The sequence below is a fragment of the Pseudophryne corroboree genome, chromosome 4, assembly GCF_028390025.1.
Source record: "Pseudophryne corroboree isolate aPseCor3 chromosome 4, aPseCor3.hap2, whole genome shotgun sequence".
Lineage (NCBI taxonomy): Eukaryota > Metazoa > Chordata > Amphibia > Anura > Myobatrachidae > Pseudophryne > Pseudophryne corroboree.
In genome coordinates, this window is record NC_086447.1 from 506,809,178 (window position 1) to 506,835,728 (window position 26,551).

Consider the following 26,551-nt stretch of genomic DNA (forward strand, 5'->3'; position numbering starts at 1 on the left):
AAGCTCAAGCCATTCAGGTTCAGTCGGACAATGTCACAGCAGTGTCCTACATAAACAGGCAGGGCGGATCGAAGAGCAGAGCTGCAATGTTAGAGATAACAAAATTCCTCATCTGGGCAGAAAGACACGCGGTGGCGTTGTCGGCGATCTTCATTCCAGGAGTGGACAACTGGGAGGCAGACTCCCCCAGCAAACGCGATCTCCATTCAGGAGAATGGGGAATCCACCCAGAGGTGTTCGCAGAGGTAACAAGCCAATGGGGCATACCTCAAGTATACATGATGGCCTCTCGCCTCAACAAGAAGCTTTGGAGGTACTGTTACAGGTCACGCGACCAACAAGCAGTGGCGGTGGATGTTCTGGTAACTCTGTGGGTGTTCCAGTCGGTGTATGTGTTCCCTCCACTTCCACTCATCCCAAGGATTCTCAAACTAATAAAAAGAACAAGAGTTCAGGTGATCCTCATTGCTCCGGACTGGCTAAGAAGGGCTTGGTACGCGGATCTTCTGGAATTACTACTGGAAGATCCGAGACGTCTTCCTCTTCACGAGGACCTTCTTCAACAGGGGACGTTCGCTTATCAACACTTACAACGACTATGTTTGATGGCATGGAGGGGTATTCCGAACAATGTTATTCCTACCCTGATACAGGCTAGGAATGGAGTAACGTCTAAACATTACCATCGACTTTGGAAAAAGTACGTGTCTTGGTGTGAATTCAAGAAGTTTCCTATGGTGGAGTTTCAACTTGGACAGTTTCTCCTCTTCCTGCAAGCAGGTGTGGATATGGGTCTGCGTTTGGGATCCATAAAAGTCCAGATTTCGGCCTTATCCGTTTTCTTCCAGAAACAACTGGCTTCCCTACCTGAGATTCAGACATTCTTGAAAGGGGTTCTGCACATCCAGCCTCCCTTTGTGCCTCCTACGGCACCCTGGGATCTTAACGTGGTGTTGCAGTTCCTGGATTGGTTCAAACCTTTAAAGGAGGATGAGGTCAAGTTTCTCACATGGAAGGTTGTCACCCTGTTGGCCTTAATTTCAGCTAGGCGTGTGTCGGAATTGGGGGCTTTGTCTTGTAAAAGACCCTACTTAATCTTCCATGAATATAGAGCTGAACTCATGACACATCAGCAGTTCCTTCCAAAAGTTGTGTCAGATTTTCATATCAACCAACCTATTGTGGTGCCAGTTGCTACTGGCTCCTCAAATCCATCAAAGTCATTAGATGTTGTAAGGGCTCTGAAGATCTATGTGAAGAGGACTGCTCGTCACAGAAAGTCGGACTCTCTGTTTGTCCTGTATGATCCCAAGAAAATTTTGTGTCCTGCTTCTAAGCAGACGATCTCTCGCTGGATCAGGTTCACTATCCAGCATGCATATTCTTCGGCAGGATTGCAGTATCCAAAATCCTTTCAGGCACACTCTACTCGTAAGGTGGGTTCTCCCTGGGTGGCTGCCTGGGGTGTCTCGGCTTTTCAACTTTGCCAAGTGGCTACTTGGTCAGGGTCGAACACGTTTGCTAAGTTCTACAAGTTCGATACTTTGGCATCTGAGGACCTACAGTTTGGTCAATCTGTTCTGCTGGAGCCTCCGCGCTCTCCCTCCCGTTCTGTGAGCTTTGGTACATCCCCATGGTACTAATGTGGACCCCAGCATCCTCTAGGACGTAAAAGAAAATAGGATTTTAATCGCCTACTGGTAAATCCTTTTCTCGTAGTCCGTAGAGGATGCTGGGCGCCCGCCCAGTGCTTCGTTATCCTGCAGTAGCTATTTGTTTCAGTACTGTTTTGTTCTTGGTTAAGTACTGTGTTGTTACTTGGTTAAGTAATGTTGTTCAGATGTTGCTGAGTTTTCAAGCTCCAATATAGACAGTGGGCGCTAGTATACTGACTGTTAGACACCTATAAAAACACTTTAATAGTGACTGCAGCTTCACAATTTGGGGTGCTGAACCTCAAATAAAAATGGATATACAAACAAAAAACAATAGGAAGCGCTGTCACCAAAAGTATCAAATTTAATAAAATAAGAATTTACTTACCGATAATTCTATTTCTCGGAGTCCGTAGTGGATGCTGGGGTTCCTGAAAGGACCATGGGGAATAGCGGCTCCGCAGGAGACAGGGCACAAAAAGTAAAGCTTTCCGATCAGGTGGTGTGCACTGGCTCCTCCCCCTATGACCCTCCTCCAGACTCCAGTTAGGTACTGTGCCCGGACGAGCGTACACAATAAGGGAGGAATTTTGAATCCCGGGTAAGACTCATACCAGCCACACCAATCACACTGTACAACCTGTGATCTGAACCCAGTTAACAGTATGATAACAGCGGAGCCTCTGAAAAGATGGCTCACAACAACAATAACCCGATTTAGTTAGCAATAACTATGTACAAGTATTGCAGATAATCCGCACTTGGGATGGGCGCCCAGCATCCACTACGGACTCCGAGAAATAGAATTATCGGTAAGTAAATTCTTATTTTCTCTATCGTCCTTGTGGATGCTGGGGTTCCTGAAAGGACCATGGGGATTATACCAAAGCTCCCAAACGGGCGGGAGAGTGCGGATGACTCTGCAGCACCGAATGAGAGAACTCCAGGTCCTCTTTTGCCAGGGTATCAAATTTGTAGAATTTTACAAACGTGTTCTCCCCCGACCACGTAGCTGCTCGGCAAAGTTGTAATGCCGAGACCCCTCGGGCAGCCGCCCAAGATGAGCCCACCTTCCTTGTGGAATGGGCCTTAACAGATTTAGACTGTGGCAGGCCTGCCACAGAATGTGCAAGTTGAATTGTGCTACCAATCCCACGAGCAATCGACTGCTTAGAAGCAGAAGCACCCAGCATTGTTGGGTGCATACAGGATAAACAGCAAGTCAGATTTCCTGACTCCAGCCAACCTGGAAACTATATTTTCAGGGCCCTGATAACATCCAGCAACTTGGAGTCCTCCAAGTCCCTAGTAGCCGCAGGTACCACAATAAGCTGGTTCAGGTGAAACGCTGACACCACCTTAAGGAGAAACTGGGGACGAGTCCGCAGCTTTGCTCTGTCCGAATGGACAATCAGATATGGCTTTGTGAGATAAAGCCGCCAATTCTGACACTCGCCTGGCCGAGGCCAGGACCAACAGCATGGTCATTTTCCATGTGAGATATATCAAATCCACAGATTTGAGTTGTTTAAACCAATGTGATTTTTTAGGAATCACAAAACTACGTTGAGATCGCCCAGTGCCACTGGAGACATCAAAGGGGCTGTATATGCAGTACTCCCTTAACAACTTCTGGACTTCAGGAACTGAAGCCAATTTCTTTCTGGAAGAAAATCAACAGGCCGAAATTTGAACCTTAATGGACCCAATTTGAGACCCATAGACACTCCTGTTTGCAGGAAATGTAGAAATTAACCTAGTTGAAATTCTTCCGTGGAGCCTTCCTGGACTCACACCCTGGCACATATTTTCACCTAAGTGGTGATAATGTTGTGCGGTCACCTCCTTCCTGGCTCTGACCAGGGTAGGGATGACCTCTTCCGGAATGCCTCTTTCCCTTAGGATCCGGCGTTCACCCGCCTTGGCGTCAACGCAGCTGCGGTAAGTCCCGGAACAGACACGGTTCTTGCCGAATCAAGACCCTTCTTAGTATCTCTTGAAGTTCCGGGAACCAAGTCCTTCTTGGCCAAACCGGAGCCACGAGTATAGTTCTTACTCCTCTCCTTCCTATCATTTTCAATACATTGGGTATGAAAAGCAGAGGATGGAACACATACACCGACTGGTACACCGACGGTGTTACCAGAGCGTCCCAGCTATTGCCTGAGTGTCTCTTGACCTGGCGCTTCAGGTGGGACGCCATCATAACCACCTTTGGTCTTTCCCAACGGTTTACAATCATGTGGAAACTTCCAGATTAAGTTTCCACTTTTCCGGGTGGAATTCATTTATGCTGAGAAAATCTTCCCAGTTGCCCACTCCCTGAATGAACACTGCTGACAGTGTTATCACATGATTTTCCGCCCAGCGAAGAATCCTTGCTGTCATTGCCCTCCTGCTTCTTGTGTCGCCCCGTCTGATAACGTGGGCGACCGCCATGATGATGTCCTACTGGATCAGCACCGGTTGACTTTGAAGCAGGAGTCTTCCTAGGCTCAGAGCATTGTAAATTGCCCTTAGCTCCAGTATATTCATGTGGAGAGAAGTCTCCAGACTTGACCACACTTCCTTGGAAATTTTTTCCCTGTGTGACTACTCCCCAGCCTCTCAGGCTGGTATCCGTGGTCCCCAGAACACAGTCCTGAATGCTGAGTGTGCTGCCCTCTAAAAGATGAGCACTCTGCAGCCCCCACAGAAGAGACACCCTTGTCCTTGGAGACAGGATTATCCGCTGATGCATCTGAAAATGCGATCCGGACCATTCGTCCAGCAAATCCCCTGAGATCTGCCGAATGGAATCGCTTCGTAAGAAGCCACCATTTTTCCCAGGACTCCTGTGCATTGATGCACTGATACTTGGCCTGGTTTTAGGAGGTTTCTGACTAGGTCGAATAACTCCTTGGCTTTTTCCTCCCGGAGGAACACCTTTTTCTGGACTATGCCCAGAATCATTCCTAGGAACAGCAGACGTATCGTCGGAAAACAGCTGCGATTCTTGGAATATTTAGAATCCAGTCGTGCTGTCGTAGAACTACTTTAGATAGTGCTCTTCCGACCTCCAACTGTTCTCTGGAACTTGCCCTTTTCAGGATATCGTCCAAGTAAGGGATAATTTAGATGCCTTTTTTCTTTGAAGAAACATCTTTTCGGCCATTACCTTGGTAAAAGGCCCGGGGTGCCGTGGATAATTCAAACGGCATCGTCTGAAACTGATATTGACAGTTCTGTACCACGAACCAGAGGTACCCTTGTTGAGAAGGGCAAATTTGGACATGGAGGTAATCCTTGATGTCCAGGGACACCATATAGTCCCCTTTTTTCCGGTTCGCTATCACTGCTCTGAGTGACTCCATCTCGATTTGAACCTTTTATGTAAGTGTTCAAAGATTTCAGTTTAGACTATGTCTCACCAAGCCGTCTGGCGTCAGTACCACAATATAGTGTGGAAAAATAATACCCTTTTCCTTGTTGTAGGAGGGGTACTTTGATTATCACCTGCTGGATATACAGCTTGTGAATTGTTTCCAATGCTGCCTCCCTGTCGGAGGGAGCCGTTGGTAAAGCAGACTTCAGAAACCTGCGAGGAGAAGAGGTCTCGACTCTCCAATCTGTACCCCTGGGATAATACTTATACTATCTAGGGGTCAACCTGCGAGTGATCCCACTGCGCGCTGAGACTCTTGAGACTACCCCCCCACCTTGAGTCCGCTTGCATGGCCCCAGCGTCATGCTGAGGACTTGGCAGACGCGGTGGAGGGCTTCTTTTCCTGGGAAGGGGCTGCCTGCTGCAGTCTACTTCCCTTACCTCTATGTCTGGGCAGATATGACTGGCCTTTTGCCTGCATGCCCTCATGGGAAAGGAAGGATTGAGGCTGAAAAGACGGTGTCTTTTTCAGCTGAGATGTAACTTGGGGTAAAAAGGTTGGATTTCCCAGCTGTTGCAGTGGTCCCCAGGTCCGATGGACCGACCCCAACTAACTCCTTCCCTTTATACGGCAATACTTCCATGTGCCGTATGGGATCTGTATCACCTGACCACTGTCGTGTCCATGACATCTTCGGGGTGATATGGACAACGTACTTATCTTGATGCCAGAGAGCAAATATCCCTCTGTGCATCTCACGTACATATATATAGAATGCATCCTATTAAATGCTCTATATGAATAAAATATTTTCAGTCAGGGAATCCGACCAAGCCAACCCAGCACTGCATCTCCAGGCTGATGGCGATCGCTGGTCGCAGTATAACCACCGTATGTGTGTATATACTTTTTAGGATATCTTTCCAGCTTCCTATCAGCTGGCTCCTTGAGGGCGGCCGTATCTGGAGACGGTAACGCCACTTGATAAGCGTGTGAGCGCCTTATCACCCTAAGGGGTGTTTCCCAACGCGCCCTAATTTCTGGCGGGAAAGGGTATAACGCCCATATTTGCTATCGGGGTAACCCCACGCATCATCACACACTTCATTTTATTTTATCTGATTCAGGAAAAACTACAGGTAGTTTTTTCACTCCCACATAATACCCTTTTTTGTGGTACTTGTAGTATCAGAAATATGCAACACCTCCTTCATTGCCCTTAACGTGTGGCCCTAATGAGAAATACGTTTGTTTATTCACCGTCGACACTGGATTCAGTGTCCGTGTCTGTGTCTGTGTCGACCGACTGAGGTAAATGGGCGTTTTTAACGCCCCTGACGGTGTTTCTGAGACGCCTGGACCGGTACTAATAGTTTGTCGGCCGTCTCACGTCGTCAACCGACCTTGCAGCGTGTTGACATTCTCACGTAATTCCCTAAATAAGCCATCCATTCCGGTGTCGACTCCCTAGAGAGTGACATCACCATTACAGGCAATTTCTCCGCCTCCTCACCAACATCGTCCTCATACATGTCGACACACACGTACCGACACACAGCACACACACCGGGAATGCTCTGACAGAGGACAGGACCCACACTAGCCCTTTGGGGAGACAGAGGGAGAGTTTGCCAGCACACACCAAAACGCTATAATTATATAGGGACAACCTTATATAAGTGTTTTCCCTTATAGCATCTTTATATATATCTCAATATCGCCAAAATCAGTGCCCCCCCTCTCTGTTTTAACCCTGTTTCTGTAGTGCAGTGCAGGGGAGAGCCTGGGAGCCTTCTCTCCAGGCTTTCTGTGAGAGAAAATGGCGCTGTGTGCTGAGGAGATAGGCCCCGCCCCTTTTTCGGCGGGCTCGTCTCCCGCTATTTAGTGAATCTTGGCAGGGGTTAAATATCTCCATATAGCCTCTGGGGGCTATATGTGAGGTATTTTTCGCCAAAAAAGGTTTTCATTTGCCTCCCAGGGCGCCCCCCTCCCAGCGCCCTGCACCCTCAGTGACTGCCGTGTGAAGTGTGCTGAGAGGAAAATGGCGCACAGCTGCAGTGCTGTGCGCTACCTTTAGAAGACTGCAGGAGTCTTCAGCCGCCGATTCTGGACCTCTTCTTACTTCAGCATCTGCAAGGGGGCCGGCGGCGCGGCTCCGGTGACCATCCAGGCTGTACCTGTGATCGTCCCTCTGGAGCTGATGTCCAGTAGCCAAGAAGCCAATCCATCCTGCACGCAGGTGAGTTCACTCCTTCTCCCCTAAGTCCCTCGTTGCAGTGATCCTGTTGCCAGCAGGACTCACTGTAAAATAAAAAACCTAAGCTAAACTTTCTCTAAGCAGCTCTTTAGGAGAGCCACCTAGATTGCACCCTTCTCGGCCGGGCACAAAAATCTAACTGGAGTCTGGAGGAGGGTCATAGGGGGAGGAGCCAGTGCACACCACCTGATCGGAAAGCTTTACTTTTTGTGCCCTGTCTCCTGCGGAGCCGCTATTCCCCATGGTCCTTTCAGGAACCCCAGCATCCACAAGGACGATAGAGAAAAGTTGTTTTTACATTATTCATAATAACTCACACAATATTATAAAACCAACTCTCCTGGTAGTTTTAAACCATTCTACTGACTCAATGCTACAGATACAATGTTACTTTAGATTTTATACAGTAACTTTTTAGTGTCCACGCTAGGAGGCTCTCTTTGATACACTGTATCAATATTGAATTGATCTTTAGTAAGATCCTCAGAGAAGTCTCTAAAATATGCAGGCTCCACGCGTGGGCTAATTAAATGAATGAGCTCACTAATGCCCTTGATTTTTATAACAATTGTAGGATGCACATTTTAGATGATTTGTGATCAATTATGCCACAGTGTTCTGTTCAGTTATACAATGAATTAAAGCATGCTACTCTTGTCACAGCTTGCCTGACTGTGTGGCCCGGAATTTAAGAGACTTTGCTAGGGTGATATTGATACAGTGTATCAAAGAGAGCCTCCTAGCGTGGACACTAAAAAGTTACTGTATAAAATCTAAAGTAACATTGTATCTGTAGCACTGAGTCAGCAGAATGGTTTAAAACTCCCAGGAGAGTTGGTTTTATAATATTGTGTGTGTTATTGTGAATAATGTAAAAACAACTTTTATTAAATTTGATACTTTTGGTGACAGCGCTTCCTATTGTTTTTTTTTTTGTTTGTTTTTTTGAGTTTTCAAGTTGGTTAGCTTGGTTTGCCTTGTATGTGTGAGCTGCTGTGAATCTCGCCACTATCTGTGTAATTCCTTCTCTCGAAGTTGTCCGTCTCCTCTGGCACAGTTTCTATACGGAGTCTGGTAGGAGGGGCATAGAGGGAGGGGCCAGCCCACACTATTAAACTCTTAAAGTGCCAGTGGCTCCCAAAGGACCCGTCTATACCCCATGGTACTAAATGGAACCCCAGCATCCTCTAGGACAGGCCTGGCCAACCTGTGGCTCTCCAGCTGTTGTAAAACTACAAGTCCCATCATGCCTTGCCAAAGTTTTGCTATTAGGGAATGCTAAAACTGTGGCAGGTTATGCTGGGATGTTTAGTTTCACAACATCTGGAGAGCCACAGGTTAGCCAGGCCTGCTCTAGGACGTAAGAGAAATAGGCTTAATAACCGTATACAATGTCAAAGTGCAGCAAAGAAGGCAAGTAAGGTGCTAGCGAGCATAAAACGGGGCATTGAGACAAGGGACGAGGATGTAATCCTGCCGCTGTACAAATCATTGGTACGTCCGCACCTGGAATATTGTGTTCAGTTTTGGGCACCACATTATAAAAAAGATATATGTGAACTCGAAAGGGTTTAAAGGCGTGCTACTAAATTGATTAAAAGGCTAGAGGGACTGGATTACGAGGAAAGGCTTACTAGGTTGAATATGTATACACTGGAAAAGAGGCATCTAAGAGGAGACATTATTAATATCTTCAAATATGTAAAGGGAAATTACAAAGAGTTATCAGAGGAATTGCTTATTAAAAAAAAAAAACTTTGTATAGGACACGAGGTCACTCGCTGAGGATAGAGGAGAGAAAATTCCGTACGCAGCGGAGGAAAGGGTTCTTCACTGTTAGGGCAATAAGGATTTGGAATTCCATGCCAGGGAGGTGGTAATGGCGGAATCTGTAAATGCAGTAAATTTCTGACTGAAAAAGATATCCAAGGTTATAGAATTTAAAATATCAACTTTGATAATCTGGGATTAACATGATTTATAGTTGTTAACTAGACATAAAACATTACTTCAGCAGGGACATTATAATAAACTCGGCTTAATACAGAATACAGGTTGAAGCCGATGGGCATCTTTTCAACCTCATTAACTATGTTACTATGTTACAGTCCCCTTATACATTGCCAGGTAGAGCCCCTCTTACACACTGCACCAAGTACAGCTCCCTTTTACACACTGCGCCAGGAAGAGCCCCCATTACTGTTACACATTGCACCAGGTAGAGCCCCCTTTTACACATTGCACCAGATAGAGCCCCCTTTCCTTTTGCACATTGCACCAGGTGTATAAGGGAGCTAGGCTGATAGCTGATGGCCCCCTCTTTCCAGGGGGTAACAGATTTTTAAAATTGGCCCTGGGGAAACTGAGATATCTGACTTCAAAGCAGTGGTCTCCATCCAAGCTCATTAATTGATTCTCCTAGCCAGATATCTCAGGTTCTGTTTGACTTTGAGTTTTTCTGACAGTGTACCCCAAAAGATGGGATTCTCCCCTTTTGGTTGACTCTGGCAGCTTGTCTCTACCATACCCAGATCCAAAGATATCAGCCTTCCAGCAGCAGGCTCCAGCTCCACATGCCTAATAATAAGAATTTACTTACCGATAATTCTATTTCTCGGAGTCCGTAGTGGATGCTGGGGTTCCTGAAAGGACCATGGGGAATAGCGGCTCCGCAGGAGACAGGGCACAAAAAAGTAAAGCTTTACTAGGTCAGGTGGTGTGCACTGGCTCCTCCCCCTATGACCCTCCTCCAGACTCCAGTTAGGTACTGTGCCCGGACGAGCATACACAATAAGGGAGGCATTTTGAATCCCGGGTAAGACTCATACCAGCCACACCAATCACACCGTACAACTTGTGATCTAAACCCAGTTAACAGTATGACAACAGAAAGGGCCTCTTAAAGATGGCTCCTTAACAATAACCCGAATTAGTTAACAATAACTATGTACAAGTATTGCAGATAATCCGCACTTGGGATGGGCGCCCAGCATCCACTACGGACTCCGAGAAATAGAATTATCGGTAAGTAAATTCTTATTTTCTCTATCGTCCTAAGTGGATGCTGGGGTTCCTGAAAGGACCATGGGGATTATACCAAAGCTCCCAAACGGGCGGGAGAGTGCGGATGACTCTGCAGCACCGAATGAGAGAACTCCAGGTCCTCCTTTGCCAGGGTATCAAATTTGTAAAATTTTACAAACGTGTTCTCCCCCGACCACGTAGCTGCTCGGCAGAGTTGTAATGCCGAGACCCCTCGGGCAGCCGCCCAAGATGAGCCCACCTTCCTTGTGGAGTGGGCTTTTACAGTTTTAGGCTGTGGCAGGCCTGCCACAGAATGTGCAAGTTGAATTGTGTTACAAATCCAACGAGCAATCGACTGCTTAGAAGCAGGTGCGCCCAACTTGTTGGGTGCATACAATATAAACAGCGAGTCAGATTTTCTGACTCCAGCCGTCCTTGCAATGTATATTTTTAAGGCTCTGACAACGTCCAACAACTTGGAGTCCTCCAAGTCGCTAGTGGCCGCAGGCACCACAATAGGTTGGTTCAGATGAAATGCTGATACCACTTTAGGGAGAAAATGCGGACGAGTCCGCAGTTCTGCCCTATCCGAATGGAAGATTAGATAAGGACTTTTATAAGATAAAGCCGCCAATTCAGATACTCTCCTGGCAGAGGCCAGGGCTAGTAACATAGTCACTTTCAATGTGAGATATTTCAAATCCACCTTTTTCAATGGTTCAAACCAATGGGATTTGAGGAAATCTAAAACTACATTTAGATCCCACGGTGCCACCGGAGGCACCACAGGAGGCTGTATATGCAGTACTCCCTTGACAAAAGTCTGGACCTCAGGGACAGAGGCCAATTCTTTTTGGAAGAATATTGACAGGGCCGAAATTTGAACCTTAATGGATCCCAATTTGAGACCCATAGATAATCCTGATTGCAGGAAATGTAGGAAACGACCCAGTTGGAATTCCTCCGTCGGAACCCTCCGATCCTCGCACCACGCTACATATTTTCGCCAAATGCGGTGATAATGTTTCACGGTGACTTCCTTCCGTGCCTTAATCAAGGTAGGAATGACTTCTTCTGGAATGCCTTTCCCTTTTAGGATCTGGCGTTCAACCGCCATGCCGTCAAACGCAGCCGCGGTAAGTCTTGAAAAAGACAGGGACCCTGCTGTAGCAGGTCCCTTCTCAGAGGTAGAGGCCACGGTTCGTCCGTGAGCATCTCTTGAAGTTCCGGATACCAAGTCCTTCTCGGCCAATCCGGAACCACTAGTATTGTTCTTACTCTTCTTTGCCGTATGATCTTCAATACCTTTGGTATGAGCGGCAGAGGAGGAAACACATACACTGACTGGTACACCCAAGGAGTTACCAGTGCGTCCACAGCTATTGCCTGTGGATCTCTTGACCTGGCGCAATATTTGTCCAGTTTCTTGTTGAGGCGATACGCCATCATGTCTACAATTGGTCTTTCCCAACGGTCTATTAACATGTTGAAGACTTCTGGATGTAGACCCCACTCTCCCGGATGAAGATCGTGTCTGCTGAGGAAGTCTGCTTCCCAGTTGTCCACGCCCGGGATGAACACTGCTGACAGTGCTATCACGTGATTCTCCGCCCAGCGAAGAATCTTGGCAGCTTCTGCCATTGCACTCCTGCTTCTTGTGCCGCCCTGCCTGTTTACATGGGCGACCGCCGTGATGTTGTCCGACTGAATCAACACCGGCTTTCCTTGCAGGAGAAGTTCCGCCTGGCTTAGAGCATTGTAGATTGCTCTTAGTTCCAGAATGTTTATGTGAAGAGACTTTTCCAGACTCGTCCATACTCCCTGGAAGTTTCTTCCTTGTGTGACTGCTCCCCAGCCTCTCAGGCTGGCGTCCGTGGTCACCAGGATCCAATCCTGAATGCCGAATCTGCGGCCTTCTAATAGGTGAGCCTTCTGCAACCACCACAGAAGTGACACCCTTGTCTTTGGTGACAGGGTTATTTGCAGGTGCATCTGCAGATGCGACCCTGACCATTTGTCCAACAGATCCCTTTGGAATATTCTTGCATGGAATCTGCCGAATGGAATTGCTTCGTAAGAAGCCACCATTTTTCCCAGGACTCTTGTGCATTGATGTACTGACACTTTTCCTGGTTTTAGGAGGTTCCTGACCAGATCGGATAACTCCTTGGCTTTTTCCTCTGGAAGGAAAACCTTTTTCTGAACCGTGTCCAGAATCATTCCTAGGAACAGCAGACGAGTTGTCGGGATTAAATGGGATTTTGGAATATTCAGAATCCACCCGTGTTGTCTTAGCACCTCTTGAGATAGTGCTAAAGCTGTCTCCAGCTGTTCTCTGGACCTTGCCCTTATTAGGAGATCGTCCAAGTATGGGATAACTAATACGCCTTTTCTTCGAAGAAGAATCATCATCTCGGCCATTACCTTGGTAAAGACCCGAGGCGCCGTGGACAATCCGAACGGCAGCGTCTGAAACTGATAGTGACAGTTTTGAACAATGAACCTGAGGTACCCCTGGTGTGCGGGGTAAATCGGAACGTGTAGATACGCATCCTTGATGTCCAAGGATACCATAAAGTCCCCTTCTTCCAGGTTCGCTATCACTGCTCTGAGTGACTCCATCTTGAACTTGAACTTTTTTATGTAGAGGTTCAAGGACTTCAGATTTAGAATAGGCCTTACCGAGCCATCCGGCTTCGGTACCACAAATAGAGTGGAATAATACCCCTTTCCTTGTTGTAATAGGGGTACTTTGACTATCACCTGCTGAGCGTACAGCTTGTGAATGGCTTCCAACACCCTCTCCCTTTCGGAAGAGACGGTTGGTAAGGCAGACTTCAGGAAACGATGAGGAGGATCCGTCTCTAATTCCAACCTGTACCCCTGAGATATTATCTGCAGGATCCAGGGGTCTACCTGCGAGTGAGCCCACTGCGCGCTGTAATTTTTGAGACGGCCCCCCACTGTCCCCGAGTCCGCTTAAGAGGCCCCAGCGTCATGCTGAGGTTTTTGCAGGAGCCGGGGAGGGCTTCTGTTCCTGGGAAGGAGCTGCCTGTTGGTGTCTCTTCCCTCTTCCTCTGCCTCGTGGCAGGTACGACAAGCCCTTTGCTCTCTTATTTTTGTAGGAGCGAAAAGGCTGCGGTTGAAAGGTCGGTGCCTTTCTCTGTTGGGGAGTGACTTGAGGTAAAAAAGTGGATTTCCCGGCAGTAGCCGTGGCCACCAAGTCTGATAGACCAACTCCAAATAACTCCTCCCCTTTATACGGCAAAACCTCCATGTGACGTTTTGAATCCGCATCGCCTGTCCACTGTCGTGTCCATAAGGCTCTTCTGGCTGAAATGGACATAGCACTCACCCGAGATGCCAGTGTGCAGATATCCCTCTGTGCATCACGCATATAGATAAATGCATCCTTTATTTGTTCTAACGACAGTAAAACATTGTCCCTATCTAGGGTATCAATATTTTCAATCAGGGATTCTGACCAAACTACTCCAGCACTGCACATCCAGGCAGTTGCTATAGCTGGTCGTAGTATAACACCTGCATGTGTGTATATATTCTTTTGAATAACTTCCATCTTTCTATCTGATGGATCCTTAAGTGCGGCCGTCTCAGGAGAGGGTAACGCCACTTGTTTGGATAAGCGTGTGAGCGCCTTGTCCACCTTAGGGGGTGTTTCCCAGCGCGCCCTAACCTCTGGCGGGAAAGGGTATAATGCCAATAACTTTTTTTTTTTTTGAAATTATCAACTTTTTATCAGGAGCAACCCACGCTTCATCACACACGTCATTTAATTCTTCTGATTCAGGAAAAACTGTTTGTAGTTTTTTCACACCATACATAATACCCTGTTTTACGGTATCTGTAGTATCAGCTAAATGTAACGTCTCCTTCATTGCCAAAATCATATAACGTGTGGCCCTACTGGAAAATACGTTTGAATTTCTACCGTCGTCACTGGAATCAGTGCCCGTGTCTGGGTCTGTGTCGACCGACTGAGGCAAAGGGCGTTTTACAGCCCCTGACGGTGTTTGAGGCGCCTGGACAGGCATTAATTGATTGTCCGGCCGCCTCATGTCCTCAACTGACTGTTTAAGGGAAGATAAACCATCACGTAATTCCACAAATAAAGGCATCCATTCTGGTGTCGACCCCCTGGGGGGTGACATCTGCATATTTGGCAATTGCTCCGCCTCCACACCAATATCGTCCTCATACATGTCGACACCACGTACCGACACACACCGCAAACGCACAGGGAATGCTCTAATGAAGACAGGACCCACTAGCCCTTTTGGGGAGACAGAGGGAGAGTCTGCCAGCACACACCACAAAGCGCTATATATACAAGGGATATCCTTATATTAAGTGCTCCCTTATAGCTGCTTTAATATATATATATATATATAGCCATTAATGTGCCCCCCCTCTCTGTTTTACCCTGTTTCTGTAGTGCAGTGCAGGGGAGAGACCTGGGAGCCGTTCTGACCAGCGGAGCTGTGACAGAAAATGGCGCCGTGTGCTGAGGAGATAGGCCCCGCCCCTTTTTCGGCGGGTTCTTCTCCCGCTATTTTTCCAGTCAGGCAGGGGTTAAATATCTCCATATAGCCCCTATGGGCTATATGTGAGGTATTTTTAGCCTTGTATAAGGTTTATATTTGCCTCTCAGAGCGCCCCCCCCCAGCGCTCTGCACCCTCAGTGACTGCCCAGTGAAGTGTGCTGAGAGGAAAATGGCGCACAGCTGCAGTGCTGTGCGCTACCTTATGAAGACTGAGGAGTCTTCAGCCGCCGGTTTCCGGACCTCTTCACGCTTCAGCATCTGCAAGGGGGTCGGCGGCGCGGCTCCGGGACCGGACTCCACGGCTGGGCCTGTGTTCGATCCCTCTGGAGCTAATGGTGTCCAGTAGCCAAGCAGCAAATCCACTCTGCATGCAGGTGAGTTTACTACTTTCCCCCTAAGTCCCACGTTGCAGTGATCCTGTTGCCAGCAGGACTCACTGTAAAGAAAAAAACCTAAACTAAACTTTCTCTAAGCAGCTCTTTAGGAGAGCCACCTAGATTGCACCCTTCTCGTTCGGGCACAAAATCTAACTGGAGTCTGGAGGAGGGTCATAGGGGGAGGAGCCAGTGCACACCACCTGACCTAGTAAAGCTTTACTTTTTTGTGCCCTGTCTCCTGCGGAGCCGCTATTCCCCATGGTCCTTTCAGGAACCCCAGCATCCACTTAGGACGATAGAGAAATATATTATAATATATTTGTATATTTTCGTTGGTGGATTGCTCTGGCTCCTGAACTCTGATCCCCATGTCCCCAGCACCTCCTGAAGGAGGAAGGGGGGGTGGGGGGGGATAGCTACTTTTTAAAATCTCATTCAAAGCTAAAAAAAATCTATTTCCAGGAACTTGAGATATCTGCAGTCAAGCAAGCTGCCCTCCCAGCAGAAATTACTGCTCCAGGTCCTACATGCAGAGTGGAATATAGGGCCTGGTTCAGGTTCCACCACCCCCCTTTTCCAAGCAGAAATTGCGATCACACCGCAGGGGGCCTGCCTCCATCTTTTTGATTGCGGTGGCTGGGTGTGATGTCACGCAGCCGCCCCGATCATGCCCCTGTCATGTCCACCCCATTCATGCTGGCATGCCCCCCAATTCCAAGCCACGCCCCCGCAAAGCTAAGTCTCTGCCTTGGAAAAGGAGCGTTGCCGCACCCTGCCCCACGAACACTTCATTTGCATTTTCTGTGGGCGCACACAGAAAATGCGGGCGCAGGACAGGCCCTGTGCATGCACCGCATCCTTTTAGTAATTTTTGCGTTTGGATTGCGTATTGCGATCCGTCCTGAAACACCCCCTACCACCCACGGGACACCAAAGCTGCCGCTGATAGCACCCCTTCCATTAGAGGATGGGTAGGGGCCCCAGTGCATTGCTGTGCCCAGGGGCCTACACTGCTGTTAAGACAGCCCTGGTTTGTGTGTGTGTGTGTGTGTGTGTGTGTGTGTGTGTGTGTGTGTGTGTGTGTGTGTGTCTGTGTGTGTTATACTTACTTCAGCCTCCAGAGCAGCTGCTTCCACCTGGCTGCCAATTTGTCAACCGCGCTATGTTCTTCTCCTACTGCGGACATTGGGAATTGGGAGGGGCGGAGCGTAGGTTGTACAGGATGCTGCAGTCACTGCAGCGTGCCAATGCAGGCTGCCTGTCACTGTGTGAGCAGGAGCCGGTATAGTACAGCACTGGCGGGGCAGCGACGGAAGCACAGCTGAGGGGGTGCTGACTATCTAAGGATGTATGGGTGTTTTTGCACCCCGTTTCAACACCCAGAACGATTATCTAAGGTGGTCTGCGTCCAATTCTGGCACCCAACAAGGCTATCTAAAGATGTCTCTGTGTTCTGCACACTAGCACGGTACCCAGAATGGGTATCCAAGGTGGTCTGCTGCCCGTTTCGGAACCCAGAATGGGTATCTAAGGTGGTCTACATCCTATTCCGGCACCCGGAACAGCTATCTAAGGTGGCCTGCACCCTATTCCGGTACCCGGAATGGCTATCTAAGGGTGTCTGGGTGTTCTGCACACCATTCCGGCACATGAAACCGCTATCTAAGATGGTCTGCATCCTGTTCCGGCACCCGGACCGGTTGTCTAAGATGGTTTGAGCCCTGTTCCGGCACCCGGAACAGGTATCTAAGGTGGTCTGCGCCCTATTCCGGCAACCGGAACAGCTATCTAAGGTTGTCTTGGTGTCCTGCACACCATTCCGGCACATGAAACAGCTATCTAAAATGGTCCGCCTATTGTTCCGGCACCCGGACCGGTTGTCTAAGATGGTTTGAGCCCTGTTCCGGCACCCGGAACAGGTATCTAAGGTGTTCTGCGCCCTATTCCGGCACCCTGAACAGCTATCTAAGGTTGTCTGGGTGTTCTGTACACCATTCCGGCACATGAAACCGCTATCTAAGATGGTCTGCATCCTGTTCCGGCACCCGGACCGGTTGTCTAAGATGGTTTGAGCCCTGTTCCGGCACCCAGAACAGGTATCTAAGGTGGTCTGCGCCCTATTCCGGCAACCGGAACAGCTATCTAAGGTTGACTTGGTGTACTGCACACCATTCCGGCACATGAAACAGCTATCTAAAATGGTCCGCCTACTGTTCCGGCACCCGGACCGGTTGTCTAAGATGGTTTGAGCCCTGTTCCGGCACCCGGAACAGGTATCTAAGGTGGTCTGCGGCCTTTTAAGGCACCCTGTACAGCTATCTAAGGTTATCTGGGTGTTCTGTACACCATTCCGGCACATGAAACCGCTATCTAAGATGGTCTGCATCCTGTTCCGGCACCCGGACCGGTTGTCTAAGATGGTTTGAGCCCTGTTCCGGCACCCAGAACAGGTATCTAAGGTGGTCTGCGCCCTATTCCGGCAACCGGAACAGCTATCTAAGGTTGTCTTGGTGTCCTGCACACCATTCCGGCACATGAAACAGCTATCTAAAATGGTCCGCCTACTGTTCCGGCACCCGGACCGGTTGTCTAAGATGGTTTGAGCCCTGTTCCGGCACCCGGAACAGGTATCTAAGGTGGTCTGCGCCCTATTCCGGCAACCGGAACAGCTATCTAAGGTTGTCTTGGTGTACTGCACACCATTCCGGCACATGAAACAGCTATCTAAAATGGTCCGCCTATTGTTCCGGCACCCGGACCGGTTGTCTAAGATGGTTTGAGCCCTGTTCCGGCACCCGGAACAGGTATCTAAGGTGGTCTGCGGCCTTTTAAGGCACCCTGTACAGCTATCTAAGGTTATCTGGGTGTTCTGTACACCATTCCGGCACATGAAACCGCTATCTAAGATGGTCTGCATCCTGTTCCGGCACCCGGACCGGTTGTCTAAGATGGTTTGAGCCCTGTTCCGGCACCCAGAACAGGTATCGAAGGTGGTCTGCGCCCTATTCCGGCAACCGGAACAGCTATCTAAGGTTGTCTTGGTGTACTGCACACCATTCCGGCACATGAAACAGCTATCTAAAATGGTCCGCCTATTGTTCCGGCACCCGGACCGGTTGTCTAAGATGGTTTGAGCCCTGTTCCGGCACCCGGAACAGGTATCTAAGGTGTTCTGCGCCCTATTCCGGCACCCTGAACAGCTATCTAAGGTTGTCTGGGTGTTCTGTACACCATTCCGGCACATGAAACCGCTATCTAAGATGGTCTGCATCCTGTTCCGGCACCCGGACCGGTTGTCTAAGATGGTTTGAGCCCTGTTCCGGCACCCAGAACAGGTATCTAAGGTGGTCTGCGCCCTATTCCGGCAACCGGAACAGCTATCTAAGGTTGACTTGGTGTACTGCACACCATTCCGGCACATGAAACAGCTATCTAAAATGGTCCGCCTACTGTTCCGGCACCCGGACCGGTTGTCTAAGATGGTTTGAGCCCTGTTCCGGCACCCGGAACAGGTATCTAAGGTGGTCTGCGGCCTTTTAAGGCACCCTGTACAGCTATCTAAGGTTATCTGGGTGTTCTGTACACCATTCCGGCACATGAAACCGCTATCTAAGATGGTCTGCATCCTGTTCCGGCACCCGGACCGGTTGTCTAAGATGGTTTGAGCCCTGTTCCGGCACCCAGAACAGGTATCTAAGGTGGTCTGCGCCCTATTCCGGCAACCGGAACAGCTATCTAAGGTTGTCTTGGTGTACTGCACACCATTCCGGCACATGAAACAGCTATCTAAAATGGTCCGCCTATTGTTCCGGCACCCGGACCGGTTGTCTAAGATGGTTTGAGCCCTGTTCCGGCACCCGGAACAGGTATCTAAGGTGTTCTGCGCCCTATTCCGGCACCCTGAACAGCTATCTAAGGTTGTCTGGGTGTTCTGTACACCATTCCGGCCTATGAAACCGCTATCTAAGATGGTCTGCATCCTATTCCGGCACCCGGACCGGTTGTCTAAGATGGTTTGAGCCCTGTTCCGGCACCCAGAACAGGTATCTAAGGTGGTCTGCTCCCTATTCCGGCAACCGGAACAGCTATCTAAGGTTGTCTTGGTGTCCTGCACACCATTCCGGCACCTGAAACCGCTATCTAAGATGGTCTGCATACTGTTCCGGCACCCAGACCGGTTGTCTAAGATGGTTTGAGCCCTGTTCCGGCACCCGGAACAAGTATCTAAGGTGTTCTGCGGCCTTTTAAGGCACCCTGAACAGCTATCTAAGGTTGTCTGGCTGTCCTGCACACCATTCCGGCACATGAAACAGCTATCTAAAATGGTCTGCCTCCTGTTCCGGCACCCGGACCAGTTGTCTAAGATGGTTTGAGCCCTTTTTCCGGCACCCGGAACGGCTATCTAAGGTGGACTGTGCCCCGTTCCGGCACCCGGAATGCTATCTACGGTGATCTGCTGCCTGGTCCGGCACCCGGAATGGCTGTGTAATGTGGTCTGGATGTCCTGCACCCCGTTCCGGTACACAAAATACCTATCTAATGTGGTCGGCGTTCCGTTCCGGCACCTGAAACGGCTATCTAAGGTGGACTGTGCCCCGTTCCGGCACCCGGAATGCTATCTACGGTGATCTGCTGCCTGGTCCGGCACCCGGAATGGCTGTGTAATGTGGTCTGGGTTTTCTGCACCTCCTTCCTGCACACGGAACTGCTATCTAAGGTGGCCTGCTGCCCATTCTGGCACCTGGTACGGGTATCTAAGGTGGTCTGTCTGCCCTATTCTGGCAACCGGAAAGTGCTCCCACTTTTCTGGATTTTTTAATAGTCCCCTCATCTCCGGTCCTTTTTTTGGTTACAGTGCCAACCCCTGTACCTCTGCCACGGACCCCTTGCCTCTATCTCTCAAAATCTTGCAGCCTTCTGTCTTCTCCCGTCTCTTTTGTCAGGCAGCATTGTGTCTTCATTATAGCAGATGCACGATGCTGCCAGGAGCCAGGAATTGGCGCTGCTATATCAGTGCTTATTTCTGCAGGGGCAATGGCAATACACCACTGGCTACTATGTGGGACATACGAGGGGACAATGTGGCCGGTGCTCAGCTCCGACCATGTAAGCAAGCCCGCCAACTGACTCCTCCGACACATAAACCCGCTTGCCCCACCCTTATTACGCCCCTAATTGTTGTAGGCTGTGGGAGCTATTCAGAGTGGGTCGCAGAATTTTTTCACACACAGCAAAATCTGCGACCATAGACTTACATGCTGGGGGCCGCCCAGGATAGGGCAAGGCCGCCCAGCATGAGTGGCGCCAAACTGCGATGTGCTCACAATTTAATTGTGAACGCATCGATTAGAGGCCGACCCCTGCTTGTGCAGCCTGGCTGTGTAGACAGGGGCACCGCAACCATTTTTCCATAAGCAGGAAATGCAGGCGACATCATAGACCTGCCCCCAAAATGTCCATGACACGTCTGCGTTTCCTGATGTCGTCTCCCGCAATGCTGCGTCGCCGCCAATCACCTAACGATCGCGTTCTTCTGAGAGAAGGGTCGCGCACGCGCATTATGTCTGTTGTGCATGCGCAGACCCTATGGACGTGGCCCAGTGATCAGTCATAGCGGCCCGGGAGGGGGGGAGATGGGGCACAGCAGGAACCACATCCTGGCGACCCCCGTGCTATAATGGAAGCAACTAACAAAACTATTTTTCTTTTCTAATCTAAATGGGGGGGGGGGGGGGGGCGACATGTACCAATGTGCCCTCCCCCCCTTCAATGGGTAAGGGGTAATTCATAACTTAGCATATATCATACAGTATTTCAGACTGTACATGCCCCCCCCCCCCTCCATATGTAGCAAGTGGCTATATATATATATATATATATATATATATATATATATATATATATATATATATGTGTATATATATATATATATATATATATATGTGTATATATATATATATATATATATATATATATATGTATATATATATGTATATATACATATGTATATATATATGCATATATACATATGTATATATATATATGCATATGTATATATATATATATATATATATATATATATATATGTATATATATATGCATATATATATATGTGTATGTATATATATATGCATATATATATATGTGTATATATATATATATATATATATATATATATATATATATATATATATATATATATATATATATATAAGTAATGATCTGTATGCAGAACAGCACAAGTATCTGCTGCTCCCCCCTCCCTCCCTATGTCCGGGCAGAGCAGCAGCAGCGGGGTCTGGAGACTGTAATCTCTTCCCGCACACAGCAGCGCACGGACCCGTTCGCCCGTCCTCTGTGTGTGCAGGGCAAAGTCACCCAGGAGCAGCAGCCGCAGCTTCTTGAAAGGAGCCGGCTCTAAGCTCTCGCTCCCCGTCTCCCCGCTGACAGCCTGTCAGTCACGCCCCCCGGACGGACGCGCGCACACAAAACTCCTCAGCGGCAGGGGTCGCTGCAGGGAGCGGGTCTCGTCCGGCGTTCCGGAATTTGGTCCGGTCCGGCTTTCACCGATACCCGCATTTACATAAGGACAATGGATATCTAGGATAACTAGCTATAAAGGGATATAGAAGTTCTGTGAAATCATTCTGAGCATTTTCTGCATTGACATAATCACGCACTGAACGTGGATGAAGAAAAGATGTAAATGCATCAAGTTTTATTCTACCAAATATATGAAATAACAGTACTAGTAGTACCACACCTATGAAATGCATATGTAATAAATTACATGACTCCTCGTGAACTGGTAGTCATTCATTCCTTACCCTTGCTACCTAGAGTCGTGCCCCCTGCATATGGTAGCGTCAGTGGAGACTGAGCTTTGACTTTCTTTCAGTTTCTTTTCCTCTACCGACACTGTTACTGCAGTGAACCTACAGTAATTGAAAATACAAATGACACTGGCCGCGCCTACTAATTGCGCGCTGCTCTGTGACAGGGTAAGCTGAAACGAATGCGCGTCTTCACAGGTAAACAGTAGCGGCCATTTTATTAACGACCAAGCATTTGTTTAGAGTCGTAGAATAGAAACCCTGTTGTGTATGGTATTACTCTTTTTCGAGAGGGTAACAGTTGAGAAGTGCAGTGAAATGCTATTTGTCATTTTGAGTGACTGAGTAACGTTTTAACGCCAGAGGGACTCTTTATGCACTTCTGAAGTCGTCGGGAAAATGGCTGCGCCGGGAGGTCTGCTATCGCTACGTGTGATAGCAGGTCGCCCTTCCTCTGCTGTGTGCTGCATAATACATGTAGTTATCATGTAGACTAGTGTGTGTGTGTATACTACCTGTGTGCTGCTCATACAGTTTAGTGTCTCATCAATTCATCATCAGTCGCCTCGTATCACCCAGGAGGAAGCATCTCACAGTGTGGTGGCAGCAGTCACATACAGCTGATGCTTGTTTCCTAAAGTGATGGCTACTCTTCAATATTAGAATATAATCACTTTTGTTGCCCTTATCTGCTAGACTGCTAGGTTCTCCATGCATAACATGAAGCCTATTGCAATCCTTATTGCAGCAACAGATAATCATACAGGGACCAGTAGGATTTGCCGACGATCGGGATGCTGGCCATCAGTATATCGACAACGGCATCCCGATCGTCAGTATGCTGGCAACGGGGAGAGCACAAAGAGTCCCATTGTAGGCTTGCGCTCACCATGCTGCAGGCTCAGCGGCTCGCCACAGGTTGTATTCCCACTCTATGGGTGTCTGTCACGATCCGGGTAACTAAACGCCATTTTCTACCGGTTAGGTGTCTCCTGAGATTGGCTCAGCGTGCCAGGGCCGGGTTATAACTGTGTTTTCCTTACAACTCTTTTGACATTGCCCGCAGCGCTGGCTCAGCAGCTTCTTAGTGTGCTCACTTAACTGTGGTATGGCGCCTTTAGTCCCGTCGTGGCCGTCACCGCCGCGCCCGTGGTCTCACCTCATGGAAGCTGAGTGTGGCGTCTTCCGTGTGCTGCGCCGCTGCCGCCATCCCTGTGGCCACTGTGCGTGTGTGGGAGTGCGTGGAGCCTCTGCTGCTGCCGACTCCGCCACCATTACCGTTTGGCACATGGTTCCTCAAGATCATCTTTTCCCCTTCAAACTCGGTCATGGGCGCAGCCATGTTGGATAGAATCACATGTTGCTCTCCTCACCAATCCGCAGCACTGCTGCTGCCTGTGCATAATTGTCAGCCAATTCCTGTTCCCCTTCAGGTATAAATATCTTGTTCCAGCACCCTGGAAATTGTCAGTGCTTCAGTTGTCTCTCCAGTGACTCCAGTCTGCAGCTTCACTAAAGACTCTCCTGTGAATGCTGCCTGCGGTACAGCCTGACTCTCCTGTGTCTACCCTCTGCTGTGCAGTTCCAACTTTCCTGGGGTTATATTCTGTGGTGCAACCTGTCTCCATTGCTCCTGCACCCAGTATTAGCAGAGTGTGTGCTCCGGCTTCCAGCAGCCACTCTCCAGCAGTTCTCTGTTTCCACTACCATCAGTAATTCACTATTATAGTGGAGTGATATTCCTGCGATCCCCAGCATCACTTAATGCTTCACCTACGATCCCCAGCATCACTTAATGCTTTACCTATGCTCCAGGCTTCACAAGGCATTTCAAACTAATGCTCCGGTTACTGGTCTCAAACCAGTAGGAACTCAGAGACTCTCTCTTTGACAGTTATTGTTTTGTTGCACTTTCTTTGACTTTTATTATTTAATAAACATCCTTAAAGGCACCTCCTGTTGTCGTGGTCATGCCTTCGGGCTTTGGTACTACTGCTCCTGTACAAGTCTAGGAGTCCCATCTCACCTCCTAAGTTCAGGTACCTGTCAGCCCCTACAACTGAGGCTTCCCGCTACCGACACCAGCCCTCAGTTGTGACAGAGTCGTGGACACCCACGAGTAGGAATAGGCCCTGTTAGATGGGATTCTGGCAGTTGGCATTGTCAGCGGTCGGTTTCCCAGGATTGCTATCCTGACCGCTGAGATCCCAACTGCCGGCTACTTGACTGCATACTGATCTTACAGTACAATAATGATTATTTATTTCATTTTCAAAATCGGTATAATGGTAAAGTTTTTTTAAAGCATGCTATACATATTTTCTTTTTATTATTATGAAAGTGGAAATGGACCCCAAGTTACAGCTTAAGCTGGGTACACACCATATATTTGTCCAACCTGAGTGGTTGGAACAAATATCTGGTATTGTACAGATATGGGAGCAAATAACAATAAACCAGTGGTTCTCAAACTGTGATCCGTGGCACCCTGGGGTGCCTCAGGACACATGCAGGGGTGCCTTGGATTAGTGGTCCAGGACCAATTCAAATTATTTATGGTCAATGTAATAAGCAAAACCTTTGCTGGTGGTTGGCAATCATAAAATATGTGGATAGACAGAAGCAAATGTCCTCCACAACATAACTGAACCTCAAGGATGACATAAAAACACAATTTACTTCATTTAATATTTCTTTCTAAATTTCTCAATAAGAAACTTTTAGCCTGTGGGTGCCGTGAAAAAAATTCTGATATTCTAGGGCAGTGATTTTCAACCTTTGTTTACTCGCGGCACACCGAACAATATTTTAAAATTGCAAAGGCACACCATCAGTTCCCCACAGAAAAAAACAAAAGACACACATTGGCCCTCATAGTAAAAAAAAATCCACACATACATTGGCCTACACAGAAAAAACAATCACATTGCTCCCCACATGAATTATTCGTATTGTTCCCCCCCATAAGTCCTTGTTCTCCCCACATAAATCTTATTGTTCCCCACAGGAGAAAAAAAAACCAAATATTATCCCCTACTGGTCAGCTGTCCTCCTCCCTGTGCCTCAGTGGTGGGGTTTGTTCATAGTGGAGTGTTGCGAATACTGAGCAGCGGGCGGTCGGGCAGGTGTGTGTATGTATGTATGTAGGTATGTGGGTGGGCAAGGAAAGCTGTGTATGCAGGCAGGAACTGGAATATGTGTATGCAGGCGGGTGGGCTGGCTGGATAGTGAGATGCGGCGGCCGTGACCTATGATATCACACCGCCACGTCTTCGGGCGGAGCACAACTGATCCTGTAAGAAGAGCCCGAGCCAACAGTTCACTCTGAAGGTGCAGGAAGCTACTCTGGCTCCGCGGCACACCTTGCAACTGGTCGCGGCACACTGGTTGAAAAAGCCTGCTCTAGGGAGCCGCAATTCAAAAAGTTTGGGAACCACTGGTATAGTCCTTTACCAGGACTCAGCACATATTTTAGAATCCGTAAGCCGGCCTAAAAATTTATGAGACAGATACTTTTTTGGCCGGGATGTAATGAAGTCCGAGTTCAGCAGCTGTGCACGATGCCAGCCGCAATCATTTACGAGGCATGGTTTGGCCTTTTATATGGTTTCTTATAATAAATAGCAATCACCCACAAATGCAATTATTTCCTCTTAACACAATTTACTCGTTTCCATCCACACATTAATCCAGCGGAAGACAACATCAGGTATTCCAGCTGCTGTGGAATTATGCATCCCAACATGCCCTGTCACAGTTTTAGAGCATGCCTTAACAGCAAATCTGTGGCAGGGCATGCTGGAATATGTGGTTCCACACATCAGTAGTTAGGGGTACAATCACCCACTATATCTACTGTATTATGCTATGTTATTTCTTCAGTTTATTTTGTGTTACGAAAATGGACTGATAGAGTATTGAGAAAACCCATTATTCACTAAGCAGCCCCACAGGCTCTACTGTTCATTTTGATAAGCACCCAAGCTGTGTCTACTTCCGAATTATACTTTGCCTCAGCTAAAGAAGTTCCCGCAAATTTATAATTTTTGCTTTTCCAAGTTTGTCTTCCTTACTGATCAAGTTGTTAATTTTATGTCCTAAATGATAGAAAGGGTCATAAAGCTCCCGAGGGAACTGCAATTGTGGTCAGAGCAGATCTATTTACAACCCGCTGACAGCATATTTGAGCAGTTTAATAGTGTTCACTGTAGGTGCAGAGTGCTGATCAGTGAGGAAGGCATATTTACATTTTGAAGGGCAAAATATTAGACATGATGTATCGCTACAGTAGCTGTAGCAATATATCACGCCTAATATGTTGTCCTCCAAAATGGGTCTGGGACGCGGTATCGATGTAGTGTTGGCAGACAGCACTTTGATCGGCAGCGCTAGATAGACAGACTGTTTAGGTCGACATGTACAAGATAGACTTGGGTTTAAAGTCGATGTCATTTTAGTCGACAAACACATTAGTA

The 26,551-nt window shown here is 48.2% G+C and overlaps 1 protein-coding gene across 3 annotated transcripts in view; it reads right to left on the reverse strand.

Annotated features, from left to right (window-relative positions):
* The window catches only part of ZUP1 (zinc finger containing ubiquitin peptidase 1), a 211,880-nt gene extending 189,662 nt beyond the window's left edge, over positions 1-22,218 (reverse strand). Inside the window, exon 1 of one of the 3 annotated variants that reach the window (XM_063917196.1) lies at positions 22,080-22,218. The gene's annotated coding sequence lies outside the window, so the exon portion shown is untranslated. Of the gene's footprint in view, positions 1-22,070 lie in introns of all 3 variants that reach the window. The other 2 variants (XM_063917197.1, XM_063917193.1) reach the window with 2 other exon arrangements.
* Between the last annotated feature and the right edge of the window lie 4,333 nt (positions 22,219-26,551).